Source organism: Procambarus clarkii, chromosome 6, assembly GCF_040958095.1.
Source record: "Procambarus clarkii isolate CNS0578487 chromosome 6, FALCON_Pclarkii_2.0, whole genome shotgun sequence".
Lineage (NCBI taxonomy): Eukaryota > Metazoa > Arthropoda > Malacostraca > Decapoda > Cambaridae > Procambarus > Procambarus clarkii.
The window spans coordinates 42,143,088-42,159,517 of NC_091155.1; positions in this window are offsets into that span (position 1 = coordinate 42,143,088).

Below are 16,430 nucleotides of genomic sequence, written 5' to 3' on the forward strand. Positions count from 1 at the left end.
TAGCAACTTCAAATTCATTTGACGTTTTGGAGGACGAGTGCTGTGGAGAGACTGTGGATCGCGCAAAAGGGAAAGCAACGAAGAGAAAGGAAGCGCAGGCCCCTCAGAAAGTAAAGGAAGTACCTAAGCAAACATTAGTTGTGGGAGATTCCCAGATAAGGTATTTGGATAGAACGTTTTGTGCTAGAGATAGGGGGAACAGGTTAAGGGTTTGCTATCCCGGAGCTGGCATTGGTGATATTATAAACAACACGAATGATATTATGGCTGGTAATGGGAACAATCCCATTATTTGCATTAGCGTGGGAGGAAATGATGTTGGTCGAGTCAGGAGTGAGGAACTGATTCAGAGGTATAAAACAGCCATAGAGTTAGTTAGGAGCAAGGGAGGAATCCCGATCATATGTGGCATTCTTCCAAGAAAGGGAGTGGGAAATGAATGGATATCGAGGGCACTTGGTGTCAATTGCCGGCTGGAAAGATATTGCAAATCAAATGCAATATCTTTCATAGACAACTGGGAACACTTCTATGGAAGAAATGAAATGTATGCTCGTGATGGGGTGCATCTATCGAGAGCTGGGGTTGTTGCTGTTGCGAACTCGCTAGAAGAAGTGGTTAGAGGTGTTTGTTTGGGTTTAAACTGTTAGTAGATAGAGGTATGGGAATTGATTTGGAGGAAGGAGGTAATAAAAGTATGTGTTTGTGGGAGAAAGGAATTGGCAAAACGATCAGGGAAAGAGAAGGTCCGCAAAATAACAATTCACTTAAGGTATATTACACTAACAGTAGAAGTCTAAGAAATAAAATTAACGAATTAAATGCTCTTGTCTGCACAGAAAAAATAGATATTATTGCACTTACCGAAACGTGGATGAATGTAGAAAATAGAGAACTATTAGCTGAATATCAAATATATGGATTTAAACTATTTCACACAGATAGATATATTAGACGAGGAGGTGGAGTAGCCATATATGTTAGGGACAATTTGAAATGTAGTCTCAAAGAGGGAATCAAAACAGAGCCACACTCAGAAACTATTTGGATTGAATTAAACGAAAAAGCTAATAATATTATAATAGGAGTAATATATAGGCCACCAAATTTAGACAGAATGGAAGCAAAGCATCTATGGGATGAAATATCTAGAGCATCTAGATCTAACAGTATTTATGTCATGGGTGACTTTAATTTTAGCGGAATAAACTGGTTGAACAAAACAGGGAATAGTGAAGCAGAAGATTTTCTAGAATTAATTGACGATTGCTTTCTTACGCAACACATTAAGGAACCAACACGGGAAAATAATATTTTAGATTTAGTGTTAACTAACAGGGAAACGCAAATTAATGACATCGAAATAGGGAGTGAGCTAGGGAGCAGTGATCACAAAGAAATCAGATTTAGCATAGAATGGAATAGACCAGTAGGAGAAAATTCTGTTAAAGTGCCAGATTTTCGTAAAGCTGATTTTAATAGCCTAAGAAATTTTTTGGGTCAAATTGATTGGAAAGGCTTGGGTATGGGGTGTGGGCCGGTCTTGGAGCGAGACATGAACCCAGCGATAGGTGACTTAAATGGGGATTTCGATGTGGATTCAATATATAACTTATTTAAGAATATTCTAAACAAAGCACAGGAACGTAGTATACCATACAAATTGAATAGATCGTATACTAATGACCCAAAGTGGATAACAAAGAATTTGAAGAACCTTATAGGTAAAAAGAGAGCTTGGTACAAAAGGATTAAAAATGGGGAGGTCACTTTAGAACAGGAATTCGTACAACTGGTTAGAAATGTTAAAAAAGAGATAAGGAAAGCAAAAAGAAACTATGAAGTTCGCATAGCAGGGCAAGCAAAGACAAAGCTTAAGTTGCATTCACTGGAAAGGCGAAGAGTTAGGGGTGACATGATAGAGGTTTACAAGTGGATGAATGGACATAACCGGGGGGATATTAATAGGGTATTAAAAGTATCAACACAGGACAGAACACGAAACAATGGATATAAATTGGATAAGTTTAGATTTAGGAAAGACTTGGGTAAATACTGGTTCAGTAACAGGGTTGTTGATTTGTGGAACCAATTGCCGCGTAACATTGTGGAGGTGGGGTCCCTCGATTGTTTCAAGCACGGGTTGGACAAGTATATGAGTGGGATTGGGTGGTTATAGAATAGGAGCTGCCTCGTATGGGCCAATAGGCCTTCTGCAGTTACCTTTGTTCTTATGTTCTTATGTTCTTAAATCCTAAAGGGTTTTTTCAGTTATATCGTACTAAGACTAGGGAAAGGATAGGTCCATTAAAAACTGAGACAGGTCAAATAACAAATAGTGATGAAGAGATGAGTAGTATTTTTAATAAATATTTTGTATCTGTATTTACTAAAGAAGAACTTAACAATATGCCTTCAGCCGAACAAGTCTATGTGGGTGGGGACGAGGACAGGTTGACGAGTTTAGCAGTTACCAGGGAGGATGTTCTTAAACAAATAGTAAAACTCAAACCAAACAAATCCCCAGGGCCGGATGAAGTGTTTGCTAGGGTGCTTAAAGAATGCAAAGAGGAGCTTTGTGACCCACTGTCAACCATATTTAATAAATCAATAGAGTCAGGCAGAGTGCCAGAGTTTTGGAAAGTTGCTAATGTGATACCAGTTTTTAAGAAAGGAGATAGATCACTTGCGTCTAACTATCGACCAATTAGCCTAACGTCTATTGTGGGAAAGTTACTCGAATCTATAATAGCAAATAAAATTCGTCTTCATCTTGAAAAACATAAATTAATAATTGAGTCGCAACATGGTTTTATAAAAGGCCGTTCATGTTTAACAAATTTGTTATCTTTTTATTCTAGCATTGTTGAGGCAGTTGATAGTGGTAAGGATTGCGATGTTGTATACCTTGACTTTAGCAAAGCTTTTGATACAGTGCCACATGAAAGACTGATTAAAAAAATAGAGTCTCATGGTATTGGGGGTGCTATATTAAGCTGGATTAGGGCATGGCTATACCAAAGGAAACAGAGAGTTAGTATAAATGGAATCAAGTCAGAGTGGGAAAATGTTGTAAGTGGAGTGCCTCAAGGCTCTGTCCTGGGACCTCTGTTGTTTATAATATATATAAATGATTTAGATTCAGGTTTGAGTAGCAACATTTGCAAATTTGCCGATGATACGAAAATCGGTAGGGAAATTAATTCGGAGGAGGACTCACTATCACTTCAAGTTGATCTAGATAGGGTTTTGAAATGGTCAAAGGATTGGCAGATGCAGTTTAATGCTGATAAATGTAAAGTTCTGAGGTTAGGTAATGATGATAGAGTTACAAGATACGAGCTAGATGGTGTTGTGATTGCGAAGTCGGATTGCGAAAGGGATCTGGGAGTTATGATTAGTAAGAATTTAAAACAAAAGGATCAATGCATAAATGTTCGTAATAAGGCAAATCGGACACTTGGATTTATTAATCGCAGCGTTAGTAACAAGACACCTGGTGTGGTTCTCAAGCTATATCTTGCTCTAGTTAGGCCCCATTTAGATTATGCAGTTCAGTTTTGGTCGCCATATTATAGAATGGATATAAATTCACTTGAACGTGTCCAGCGTAGGATGACTAAGTTAATTCCCCAAATTAGAAATCTTTCATATGAAGAAAGATTAACAAAGCTTAAGTTGCATTCACTGGAAAGGCGAAGAGTTAGGGGTGACATGATAGAGGTTTACAAGTGGATGAATGGACATAACCGGGGGGATATTAATAGGGTATTAAAAGTATCAACACAGGACAGAACACGAAACAATGGATATAAATTGGATAAGTTTAGATTTAGGAAAGACTTGGGTAAATACTGGTTCAGTAACAGGGTTGTTGATTTGTGGAACCAATTGCCGCGTAACATTGTGGAGGTGGGGTCCCTCGATTGTTTCAAGCACGGGTTGGACAAGTATATGAGTGGGATTGGGTGGTTATAGAATAGGAGCTGCCTCGTATGGGCCAATAGGCCTTCTGCAGTTACCTTTGTTCTTATGTTCTTATGCATCTGCCAATCCTTTGACCATTTCAAAACCCTATCTAGATCAACTTGAAGTGATAGTGAGTCCTCCTCCGAATTAATTTCCCTACCGATTTTCGTATCATCGGCAAATTTGCAAATGTTGCTACTCAAACCTGAATCTAAATCATTTATATATATTATAAACAACAGAGGTCCCAGGACAGAGCCTTGAGGCACTCCACTTACAACATTTTCCCACTCTGACTTGATTCCATTTATACTAACTCTCTGTTTCCTTTGGTATAGCCATGCCCTAATCCAGCTTAATATAGCACCCCCAATACCATGAGACTCTATCTTTTTAATCAGTCTTTCATGTGGCACTGTATCAAAAGCTTTGCTAAAGTCAAGGTATACAACATCGCAATCCTTACCACTATCAACTGCCTCAACAATGCTAGAATAAAAAGATAACAAATTTGTTAAACATGAACGGCCATTTATAAAACCATGTTGAGACTCAATTATTAATTTATGTTTTTCAAGATGAAGACGAATTTTATTTGCTATTATAGATTCGAGTAACTTTCCCACAATAGACGTTAGGCTAATTGGTCGATAGTTAGACGCAAGTGATCTATCTCCTTTCTTAAAAACTGGTATCACATTAGCAACTTTCCAAAACTCTGGCACTCTGCCTGACTCTATTGATTTATTAAATATGGTTGACAGTGGGTCACAAAGCTCCTCTTTGCATTCTTTAAGCACCCTGGCAAACACTTCATCCGGCCCTGGGGATTTGTTTGGTTTGAGTTTTACTATTTGTTTAAGAACCTCCTCCTCCTTTCTCCTCTCCCTATAATCTATGTCCAAGATAAGTACCATATTTATACATTTACCGTGCTACCTGGCTAGGTTTATTTATAGTTATGGTGTACATAAGAACGTAAGAACATAAGAACAAAGGTAACTGCAGAAGGCCTATTGACCCATACGAAGCAGCTCTTATCTATAACCACCCAATCCCACTCATATACTTGTCCAACCCGCGCTTGAAACAATAGAGGGACCCCCACCTCCACCAACGTGGTAATTGGTTCCACAAATCAACAACCCTGTTACCGAACCTAGTCTAAGCCCGTGTTTTGGCATCACTAAGTGTACTCCATTGTGACTAGTGTACCACGTGGCTCATAGCTACCCAGGCTGCTTCAAGCCTTACAAGTGTTTTTCTCCAAGTAGACTTTACCCTAGTTTGTAATTGTAAACCTTGCATCCTGCCTATGTGAACCAAGGTGTGTAAGTAAACTAAGGTAGAGTGGAAAAGAAAATAGTTGCATTAATCTATATGGGAGTTATTAGAGGGTTTAATAAATAAGTTAGTGTATGGGAAGTATCAACTCATCCTGTTGAAGTGGGTAGATGATTAGCTACAAGACAGCAGACCTGTAATCTAAAATCAAATCAAATCAAATCAAATGTTTATTTAGGTAAAGTACATACATACAAGAGATTTTACAAAGAATGATGGAATTATAGATAGGGCTAGTAAATACAATGTCTAAAGCCACTATTACACAAAGCGTTTCGGGCATGAAAAACTTAAATGACTAAAGCTTAATACTAATTGAGCATAAAGAATAAAATGAGTTGAGAACAAATAAAAAAGAGATAAAAAAGGGGGAACATGGCTGAAAAAGCAGCACAAATACAATTCTGTCGACAAACAGCGCCATTTAAAAAAAACAGACATTGGTTGAAAATAGAGAGGCAAGGTAGATTACAGGGAATTTATTAGGTAGTGCTTCGTTTTTATCTTAAACTGGTTGAGAGAGGTACTCCAGGTACTCCTTTAACATGGTTGGGAAGGTCATTCCACATTCTGGGTCACTTGATTTGTAGAGCATTTCTAGTTTGATTAAGTCGTACTCTAGGAATATCAAAACTGTATTTATTTCTGGTGTGGTGCTCATGGGTTCTGTTACAACCTTCTATGAAGCTTTTGAGGTCAGGATTGGCATTACAGTTCAGCGTTTTATATATGTATAATACACATGAGAGAATGTGCAGTGACTTAATGTCTAACATATTCAGAGATTTGAGTAGGGGTACCGAGTGATGTCTGGGGCCAGAGTTGGATATTGTCCTAATAGCAGCTTTGTGTTGAGTAATTAGAGGACGTAAATGATTTTGGGTAGTAGAACCCCAAGCACAAATACCATAGTTGAGATATGGATAGATGAGGGAGTAATAGAGAGTCACCAGGGCAGGGCGGGGTACATAATATCTGATCTTAGAAAGAATGCCAACAGTTTTTGAAACTTTTTTTGATATATTTAGAATGTGTCCCTGGAAATTCAGCTTGTGGTCAATGAGAATGCCAAGGAATTTGCCATCTAATTTGTTACAAATTTGGGTAATGTTTATTTTGAGATTTATTTGATTAGAGAATTTATTGCCACACAGAATATAGAAAGTTTTGTCAATGTTAAGGGTGAGTTTGTTGGCCGTTAGCCAAAGATGGACTTTATTTAGCTCAGTATTTACTGTGGCATTTAGAGCAAGGGGGTCAGGACTGGAGTAAATGAAGGTTGTGTCGTCAGCAAATAGAATTGGTTTGAGGTGTTGGGAGGCATTTGGAAGGTCATTAATGTAGATGAGAAAGAGGAGAGGGCCAAGTATGCTGCCCTGAGGAACACCAATGTTGATGGGTAGGGTGGGAGAAATTGAATTATTCACAGAAACATACTGGAGCCTGTCAGTAAGGTAGGATTTGAGGTATTGCAGGGAGTGTCCTCTGACTCCATAATGATGTAATTTAAGAAGAAGGTTTTGGTGGTTGACAGTGTTAAAAGCCTTACGCAGGTCCACAAATAACCCAACAGGGAACTCATTTTTATCAAGAGCTGTATGAATCAAGTTAAGCATACTAATAAGTGCATCGTTAGTGCTTTTTTTGGGTCTGAAGCCATATTGGCAAGAGCTAAGTATATTGTGTTTGGCTAGATAAGAGTAAAGCTGCTTGTAGGTTAGTTTTTCAAAAATTTTTGATAAGTTAGGCAGGATTGATATAGGTCTGTAGTTGTTAACATCTGTGAGATCACCACATTTGTGTACAGGGGTAACTCTCGCTTTTTTTTAGGATATCTGGAAAGGTTTGGAGTTCAAGTGACTTGTTGAAGAGCAATGCAATAGCAGGGACTAAAGTTCTGGAGGCTTTTTTGTAAATTAAAGTTGGTATCTCCTCAAGGGCACTAGACTTGGTTTTAAGGGAAAGGATTATCTCATTGACGTCAGTGGAATTAATAGGCTTTAGGTACAGAGACTGTGGATAGTTACCTGTAAGGTAGTCCTTAACGCCAGCACTGGAAGATGGAATATCATTTGCAAGGGATGACCCAATGGAAGAGAAGAACCTATTGAACTCAATAGCAGAATCTGAGGCTGAAAGCTGACCATCGTTATTGGACAGGAGTGTTGGTTTATTATTTAAAATCTTTGATCCCAATATTTGTGAAATTGTGCCCCAAGTTTTTTTTAATGTTGCTCTTTATTTGGGTAAATTTATCTTCGTAGTATTTAGTTTTGGCTCGTCTAATTATCTTAGATAGCAATAATGAGTAATTCTTTGAGAATTCTTTGGAGACAATTCCTAACCTATACTTCTTCTCAAGGTCATGTTTTTTATTAATTTATTTATTTATTTTTTTATTTATATATATACAAGAAGGTACATTGGGTTTGTGAGAATACATTGGATAGTACAGTATTTACATTCTTGTAAAGCCACTAGTACGCACAGTAATGGATTTAAGTATTCTCTTTGTAAGCCAGGGATTGTTAAGCCTTTTGGTTGTGACTTGTTTTGTAAGCATAGGACAGTGAGTGTTATAAAGGCTAAGAGTTTTCTGAAGAAAAGATTGCACTGCTAGGTTGATGTCCCCTATGTTACCTAACTCGGACTCCCAGTTGACATTATCAGCAGCAGTTATAAAATTGTCTATAGCAGTTTCATTGTGCAGCCTAAAACTTAACTCCCTTCACTCTAGAGGTGGTTTGCTAATGTTAGTTAAGAGAAATGTGGGGTAATGGTCTGTAATGCTATTGGTGATTATACTTGAAGTAAGCGGAGAGGTAATGCTGGTCCAGATGTGATTTAGAGTCGTGGCAGTACTATCAGTGATTCTAGTAGGTCTAGTGATTAAGGGTATGAGGAAGCAGGAATTCATACAGTTGAGGAAGCTAACAGCAGTAGGGTGTTCAGGCTCGCAGAGGTCAATATTAAAGTCCCCTACGATAATTAGATGGTTTTTGTTCAGTCTGTTATCGAGTATTAGATTTCTAAGGTTTGAGTTGAATTCGGACACATCAGTGTTAGGAATTCTATAGACTGAACCCACAGACAGGACAGATTCGGCACCCTTGACTCTGAAGCTGGTGAAGATATACTCCCCACAGCAGTCTCTAGTTCTAATTACTTTTAAGCATATTAGTTCTTGGTGGTAGTAAAGAGCAGTGCCACCACCTCTCTGATTTTGACGACAGTTGTGAATTGCCGAGTAGTTAGGCATGTTAAAGAGTTGAGTAGTATCCTCTTTCAACCATGTTTCAGTAAGTATAATAAAAGATAATTTGTTGTCAATAGTTTCAATCAAGGCACTAACATCATCGAAGTGTTTACCTAGGGATCTAACGTTCAAGTTGATTACAGAGATATTGTGATTATGTGTTAATACATTGTTTACATCATGTGCTGCAAAATATCTGCAATTTAGATCATTAAAGTGATGATTGTCATAGATAGTGGATAAGAGGTTTAGTTCTGGGTCTATACTTGTCTGCATAAAAAAGTTGGTTGCAGGAAAACAAGGCAAGAAAGGCAAAATACAAAGTAGAATTAAGCTATAAAAGGGGGAAAAGTATATAAACAATACTATACAAAACAAACACAAAATGAACAACAAAGAAAAAAATGAGGTAGCTTACAAGGGGCTTACAGGGGTACAATGGAGTAAGGGAGTATGGCGAGGCTAGGCAACCTAGGTAATAAATGAAATCAAAGAAAAAACATATAAACATGGACTATACAATACAAAAGATATAGATATACAAAACAAAGATATAAACAAGACTATACAATACAAAAACTAATTGAGCAAAAAAAGAAAAATTGAGGTAGATTGCTTACAAGCACTCTCAGGTACACTGTACGTAACAATTTGCAATTTGAGATACAGGCAAAGCCAGGGGTACAATAGAGTAGGGGAGTATGGCGAGGCTAGGCAAACTAGGTAATAAATGAAATCAAAGAAAAAAGTTGAATAATAAACATAGGCAAATTTAAGCTAATGATTATTAACTATAAATATTTCAGTTATGATTGTATAATTAAAAAAACTAAAGAAATATTAATGCACTCAATTAATTAAGTCCAGTAAATGACTGGTGAAGAGTAAGTTAAAAATTAAGCCAAAAAATGAAACAAGGAGACTTAGGATACCTAGCCCGCACTAGGTGACAAGGGGGTTAATTAAGTTAATTCATTGAGAGTGATAATATGGTGAGACAAACCACATTGGGAGAGGAAAGTGTTGAGGTTCTCTTCATTAGCAATTGTAAACATTTTACCCTCTGCGGTCTTTCTCACCTTAATCAATCCATCTCTAACGAAGCACTGATGAATCGCATCAAAACATTGAATCATTAACAGGAACCTATGTTCCTTGGAGGCCGGGCCTATCTATCCCACTATTTGTGATACATTTTGACTCCAGCTATTGGCCCTTCTCAGTACAACCACATACCCCTATAAGTGGGGGCCTGTTCGGGATATGAAATATGTATACATAAATTGTAAAAAATTAGATTTTTGAGCGCCGAAACTAAATTTTTTGCATTCTGCAGAATGGTTGTGGTTTAGCCTAGGGTCCAGTTCAACTAGTAAATAATACATCTTGCACTGACTGGACACCTGTTATATATGGAAGTGTCTGTACTCTGGGGCCTAATATTATCTGGATGTAGGGGCAATAGTAAGCATTAAGAGTTATCAATATGGGAGATCTAAAAGGCCCGGCCCCCAAATAAAACTATACGCAGTGCTGAATACTTGACTACACACAAGGTCAGTCTAGAGGTTGATCTAAGATCTCCTACACATGAAGAACTGATACTCTCTTACTTCACTTACTTATTTATTAACCCCTTAACAACCCCCCATATACATTCACACCAATAACAAAAATAATATTTACTTTACCGCACTATTTTACGTTAAAAGTCTTGGTCCACATAAACAGGATACAAGGTTTTACACTGAACACAAGCTAGGGTAAAGTTCTACTAGGGAAACACTTGAAGCTAGAGTCAGCTTAGGGTAGGGAGACCACGTGGTTCCACTGGGACCCCCTTTAGAATAACTAGTAATATAAACTCTAAAAACACCTACTACACACAAAGTATACTACTCTACACCTAGAACACGTGTATGCCAGAAAATGAATAATGTACACAGTATATACTTAGACACAGAAATAAGGAAGACACAGAACACAGACACAGAAATAGACAAGACACGAAATAGAACAAGAAATAGAAAGACAGAAATAGAACAAGAAATAGAAATAGAAGACAGAAATAGAACAAGACACAGAAATAAGGAAACGAGGAGGAAGGGTAGGAGGATCCTGTCCACACCACGCCAGCTCAGAGAAGGAACCAGTCTCTCAGTCTCCTTCCCCCCAGCTGGCTCGCTGACGGCAGACTGCTCAACTAATCGTACCGAAGCCCTATACCAAGTTTACTCAGGTTTACTTTACATATGATTAGAAAGTATTAGTAAACATAGTTGATGGTGCCTATGTTATTATTTAATAATCAACCCCAAGCTCAGTCTTTAAATGCTCTTTGAGAAACAAGAATAGTCTTACGTCTGGCAGGGAAGATACAAACAATTGCAGATCGTGATGCGCCCAACTATACTATAAGAAAGTTTAATAGCTCAATTTTGACCTCTGGTTTCCACTGAGGAACCCAGGGTCGTAACACTCCTCCCCCTTCAGAGAAAAAAAAATGTGACTACTAGAATAAGTATAATGTAAGTAGATAAATAAGTAGAATGTAAGAGTATAGAGAGAATAAAAAGGAAAGTTTATGACAAAAAAAATAAATCAAAAGCAACAATTTCTCTGCAAGAAAAATACAAAGGAATTCTCTGAAAAAACACATACACAAAAAAAAACAGGGAAGTAAATAAATTGGACACGGAATATTTAATGTCACAGGAGAACCTAAAAAAAAAAAACTAAAGCATGACAGTTGGTAAATGGCTTCCTGTGGCCCAGATGAATGTTATTCAGGCAACCGGGACAGAGCGTTGGCTATCACGTTGAGCCGGCCCGGTAGGTGGGTAATGGAAAGATTGAAGTCCTGTAGGTACAATGCCCACCTGAGGATGCGTTTATTCTTCCCCTTCATCTGATTCAGGAAGACTAGTGGGTTATGGTCCGTGTACACTTCCACTATATTACCTGTGAGGTAAACTTCGAACTTTTTACATGTTAACACTAGCGCCGATGCCTCTTTTTCTACCACTGAATAATTGTGTTGCGCCTTGTCAAAGATTGATTGATGAAGATTAAGCCACCCAAAAGGTGGCACGGGCATGAATAGCCCGTAAGTGGTGGCCCATTTGAGCCATTACCAGTATCAATAGATGATACGGGAGATCTGTGGAGGTGCGACTGCACCCTGCGTGACGGGAGATGTCTCCCGCGCCTTGTCAAATTTCACAGAGTAGTAATATACTGGGTGTTCCACCTGATCATCCCCAGTTTGCAACAACACTGCACCAGCACCCGAGTCAGATGCGTCAACATGAATTTTAAACGGTCGGTCGAACCTTGGACTAGCAAGCACTGGGGCGGATGCTAAGATAAATTTCAAATTTTTAAATGCCTCTGCACAGTCTGATGACCACTTAAATTTAATGGCCTTCCGCAACAAGTCTGTGAGAGGAGTGGCAACACTGGAAAAGTTCTGACAAAAACGTCGATAGTACGCACACATACCGATAAATCTTTGAACATACTTTTTAGACTTTAGCACTGGATACTCCAGAATGGCACTGATTTTATCTTGCCGAGGTAACACTTTTCCTTGGCCCACTTCATAACCGAGGTATGTACATAAGAACAAAGGTAACTGCAGAAGGCCTATTGGCCCATACGAGGCACCTCCTATCTATAACCACCCAATCCCATTCATATACTTGTCCAACCCGCGCTTGAAACAATCAAGGGACCCCACATCCACCACGTTACGCGGCAATTGGTTCCACAAATCAACAACCCTGTTACTGAACCAGTATTTACCCAAGCCTGTCCTAAATCTAAACTTATCCAATTTATACCCATTGTTTCGTGTTCTGTCTTGTGTTGATATTTTTAATACCCTATTAATATCCCCCCTGTTATGTCCATTCATCCACTTGTAAACCTCTATCATGTCACCCCTAACTCTTCGTCTTTCCAGTGAATGCAGCTTAAGCTTTGTTAATCTTTCTTCATATGAAAGATTTCTAATTTGGGGAATTAACTTAGTCATCCTACGTTGGACACGTTGAAGTGAATTTATATCCATTCTATAATACGGCGACCAAAACTGAACTGCATAATCTAAATGGGGCCTAACCAGAGCAAGATATAGCTTAAGAACCACACCAGGTGTCTTGTTACTAACGCTTCGATTAATAAATCCCAGTGTTCTATTCGCCTTATTACGAACATTCATGCATTGATCCTTTTGTTTTAAATTCTTACTAATCATAACTCCCAGATCCCTTTCGCAATACGACTTCGCAATCTCAACACCATCTAGCTCGTATCTTGTAACTCTATCATCATTACCTAACCTCAGAACTTTACATTTATCAGCATTAAACTGCATCTGCCAATCCTTTGACCATTTCAAAACCCTATCTAGATCAACTTGAAGTGATAGCGAGTCCTCCTCCGAATTAATTTCCCTATACCGATTTTCGTATCATCGGCAAATTTGCAAATGTTGCTACTCAAACCTGAATCTAAATCATTTATATATATTATAAACAACAGAGGTCCCAGGAGTAAGTGGAGAGCCTTGAGGCACTCCACTTACAACATTTTCCCACTCTGACTTGATTCCATTTATACTAACTCTCTGTTTCCTTTGGTATAGCCATGCCCTAATCCAGCTTAATATAGCACCCCCAATACCATGAGATTCTATCTTTTTAATTAGTCTTTCATGTGGCACTGTATCAAAAGCTTTGCTAAAGTCAAGGTACACAACATCACAATCCTTACCACTATCAACTGCCTCAACTATGCTTGAATAAAAAGATAACAAATTTGTTAAACATGAACGGCCATTTATAAAACCATGTTGTGACTCAATTATTAATTTATGTTTTTCAAGATGAAGACGAATTTTATTTGCTATTATAGATTCGAGTAACTTTCCCTCAATAGACGTTAGGCTAATTGGTCGATAGTTAGACGCAAGTGATCTATCTCCTTTCTTAAAAACTGGTATCACATTAGCAACTTTCCAAAACTCTGGCACTCTGCCTGACTCTATTGATTTATTAAATATGGTTGACAGTGGGTCACAAAGCTCCTCTTTGCATTCTTTAAGCACCCTGGCAAACACTTCATCCGGCCCTGGGGATTTGTTTGGTTTGAGTTTTACTATTTGTTTAAGAACATCCTCCCTGGTAACTGCTAAACTCGTCAACCTGTCCTCGTCCCCACCCACATAGACTTGTTCGGCTGAAGGCATATTGTTAAGTTCCTCTTTAGTAAATACAGATACAAAATATTTATTAAAAATACTACTCAACTCTTCATCACTATCTGTTATTTGACCTGTCTCATTTTTTAATGGACCTATCCTTTCCCTAGTCTTAGTACGATATAACTGAAAAAACCCTTTAGGATTTGTCTTTGCTTGCCCTGCTATGCGAACTTCATAGTTTCTTTTTGCTTTCCTTATCTCTTTTTTAACATTTCTAACCAGTTGTACGAATTCCTGTTCTAAAGTGACCTCCCCATTTTTAATCCTTTTGTACCAAGCTTTTTACCTATAAGGTTCTTCAAATTCTTTGTTATCCACTTTGGATCATTAGTATTCGATCTATTCAATTTGTATGGTATACTACGTTCCTGTGCTTTGTTTAGAATATTCTTAAATAAGTTATATATTGAATCCACATCGAAATCCCCATTTAAGTCACCTATCGCTGGGTTAATGTCTCGCTCCAAGACTGGCCCACACCCCATACCCAAGACTTTCCAATCAATTTGACCCAAAAAAAATTCTTAGGCTATTAAAATCAGCTTTTCGAAAATCTGGCACTTTAACAGAATTTTTTCCTACAGGTCTATTCCATTCTATATTCCCAGTTGTTTGTCTGTAGCTGGTGTTGCTAAATCTGATTTCTTTGTGATCACTGTTCCCTAGCTCACTCCCTATTTCGATGTCATTAATTTGTGTTTCCCTGTTAGTTAACACTAAATCTAAAATATTATTTTCCCGTGTTGGTTCCTTAATGTGTTGCGTAAGAAAGCAATCGTCAATTAATTCTAGAAAATCTTCTGCTTCACTATTCCCTGTTTTTTTCAACCAGTTTATTCCACTAAAATTAAGGTCACCCATGACATAAATACTGTTAGATCTAGATGCTCTAGATATTTCATCCCATAGATGCTTTGCTTCCATTCTGTCTAAATTTCATCTATCGATGATTTGATACACATACAGTCTCCGTGGTGTAGTGGTAAGACACTCGCCTGGCGTTCCGCGAGCGCTATGTCATGGGTTCGTATTCTGGCTGGGGAGGATTTACTGGGCGCAATTCCTTAACTGTAGCCTCTGTTTAACGCAACAGTAAAATGTGTACTTGGATGAAAAAACGATTCTTCGCGGCAGTGGATCGTATTCCAGGGACCTGCCCGAAACGCTACGCATACTAGTGGCTGTACAAGAATGTAACAACTCTTGTATATATCTCAAAAAAAAAAAAAAAATCTGTGTTGTTTGCTAAGATTTCTCTGGCGATGGTTTGGTAGTGGGAAGAGATTATATGTTCCTTAATGGAGCCCTGTTGTTTATGCATCGTTAAACGCCTGGAAAGAGATGTTGTTGTCTTGCCTATATACTGAGTTTTTTGAGGCTTACAGTCCCCAAGAGGGCATTTGAAGGCATAGACGACGTTGGTCTCGTTTAAAGCGTTCTGCTTTGTGTCTGGAGAGTTTCTCATGAGTAGGCTGGCCTTTTTTTGGTTTTATAGTAAATCGTCAGTTGTATCTTCTGATTTTTGTCTGTAGGGATAACGTTTCTATTAACAATATCTTTCAGGACTCTTTCCTCCGTTTTATGAGCTGTGGAAAAGAAGTTCCTGTAAAATAGCCTAATATGGGGTACAGGTGTTGTGTTAGTTGTCTCTTCAGAGGTTGCATGGCATTTCACTTTCCTTCTTATGATGTCTTCAACGAAACCATTGGAGAAGCCGTTGTTGACTAGGACCTGCCTTTCCCTACAGAGTTCTTCGTCGACTTGCTTCCATCCTGAGCTGTGGCTGAGAGCACGGTCGACATAGGCGTTAACAACACTCCTCTTGTACCTGTCTGGGCAGTCACTGTTGGCATTTAGGCACATTCCTATGTTTGTTTCCTTAGTGTAGACTGCAGTGTGGAAACCTCCGCTCCTTTCCATGACTGTTACATCTAGAAAGGGCAGCTTCCCATCCTTCTCCATCTCGTAAATGAAATGGCCACTGCCTTTTGACGAAAGGCGGTGGAGTTTCTGATGGGGAAGGAAGAGACAATTGCGCATCGCGTTCCGCAAGGCGCGGTGCGGCCAGCCTGGGTGGCATAAAAAGCGCGCGAAGTCAGGTCTCGCTCTCACTCCCTCTCCCGTCCCGGTCCACGATTCACGAAGCGGCTCCCGCTCAGCACCACGCCCCATCGTCACGTGGGCCAGTCCCTTACCTCTTCTCAGTTCTGCGTTATCTGTGTACACGAGATTTCTCAAGCAAATGGACTCCATCCCCGCTACTATGGTCCCAGATCTGATCTTCTCTGATCCTCTGGGGCCTTCCACATCCCAGGCCGGTACCGCAGGGGCCCCCTGCCCTACCCAGCAAATCCTAAGGTAAGAGAGTTTCCTGTACAAGTTAGTCAGGACTACCCCCAGTGCTGGCGTGTGTTTGCGCCGTCCCTCGCGGCCCGTTCGTGCCGCTTAGCTAGTTCCCTAGGGCCTGCCGCCTGTTTGCCTCCCTGGGGTTGCAGGCGCGCCTCCAGGTCGGGATTGGTGCGGTGGTTATCTGCGGCGACTTCATCTGGCCAGGTTTCGGTGGTCCGGTGCCCTGGGGCCCGGCCCTATTGCATG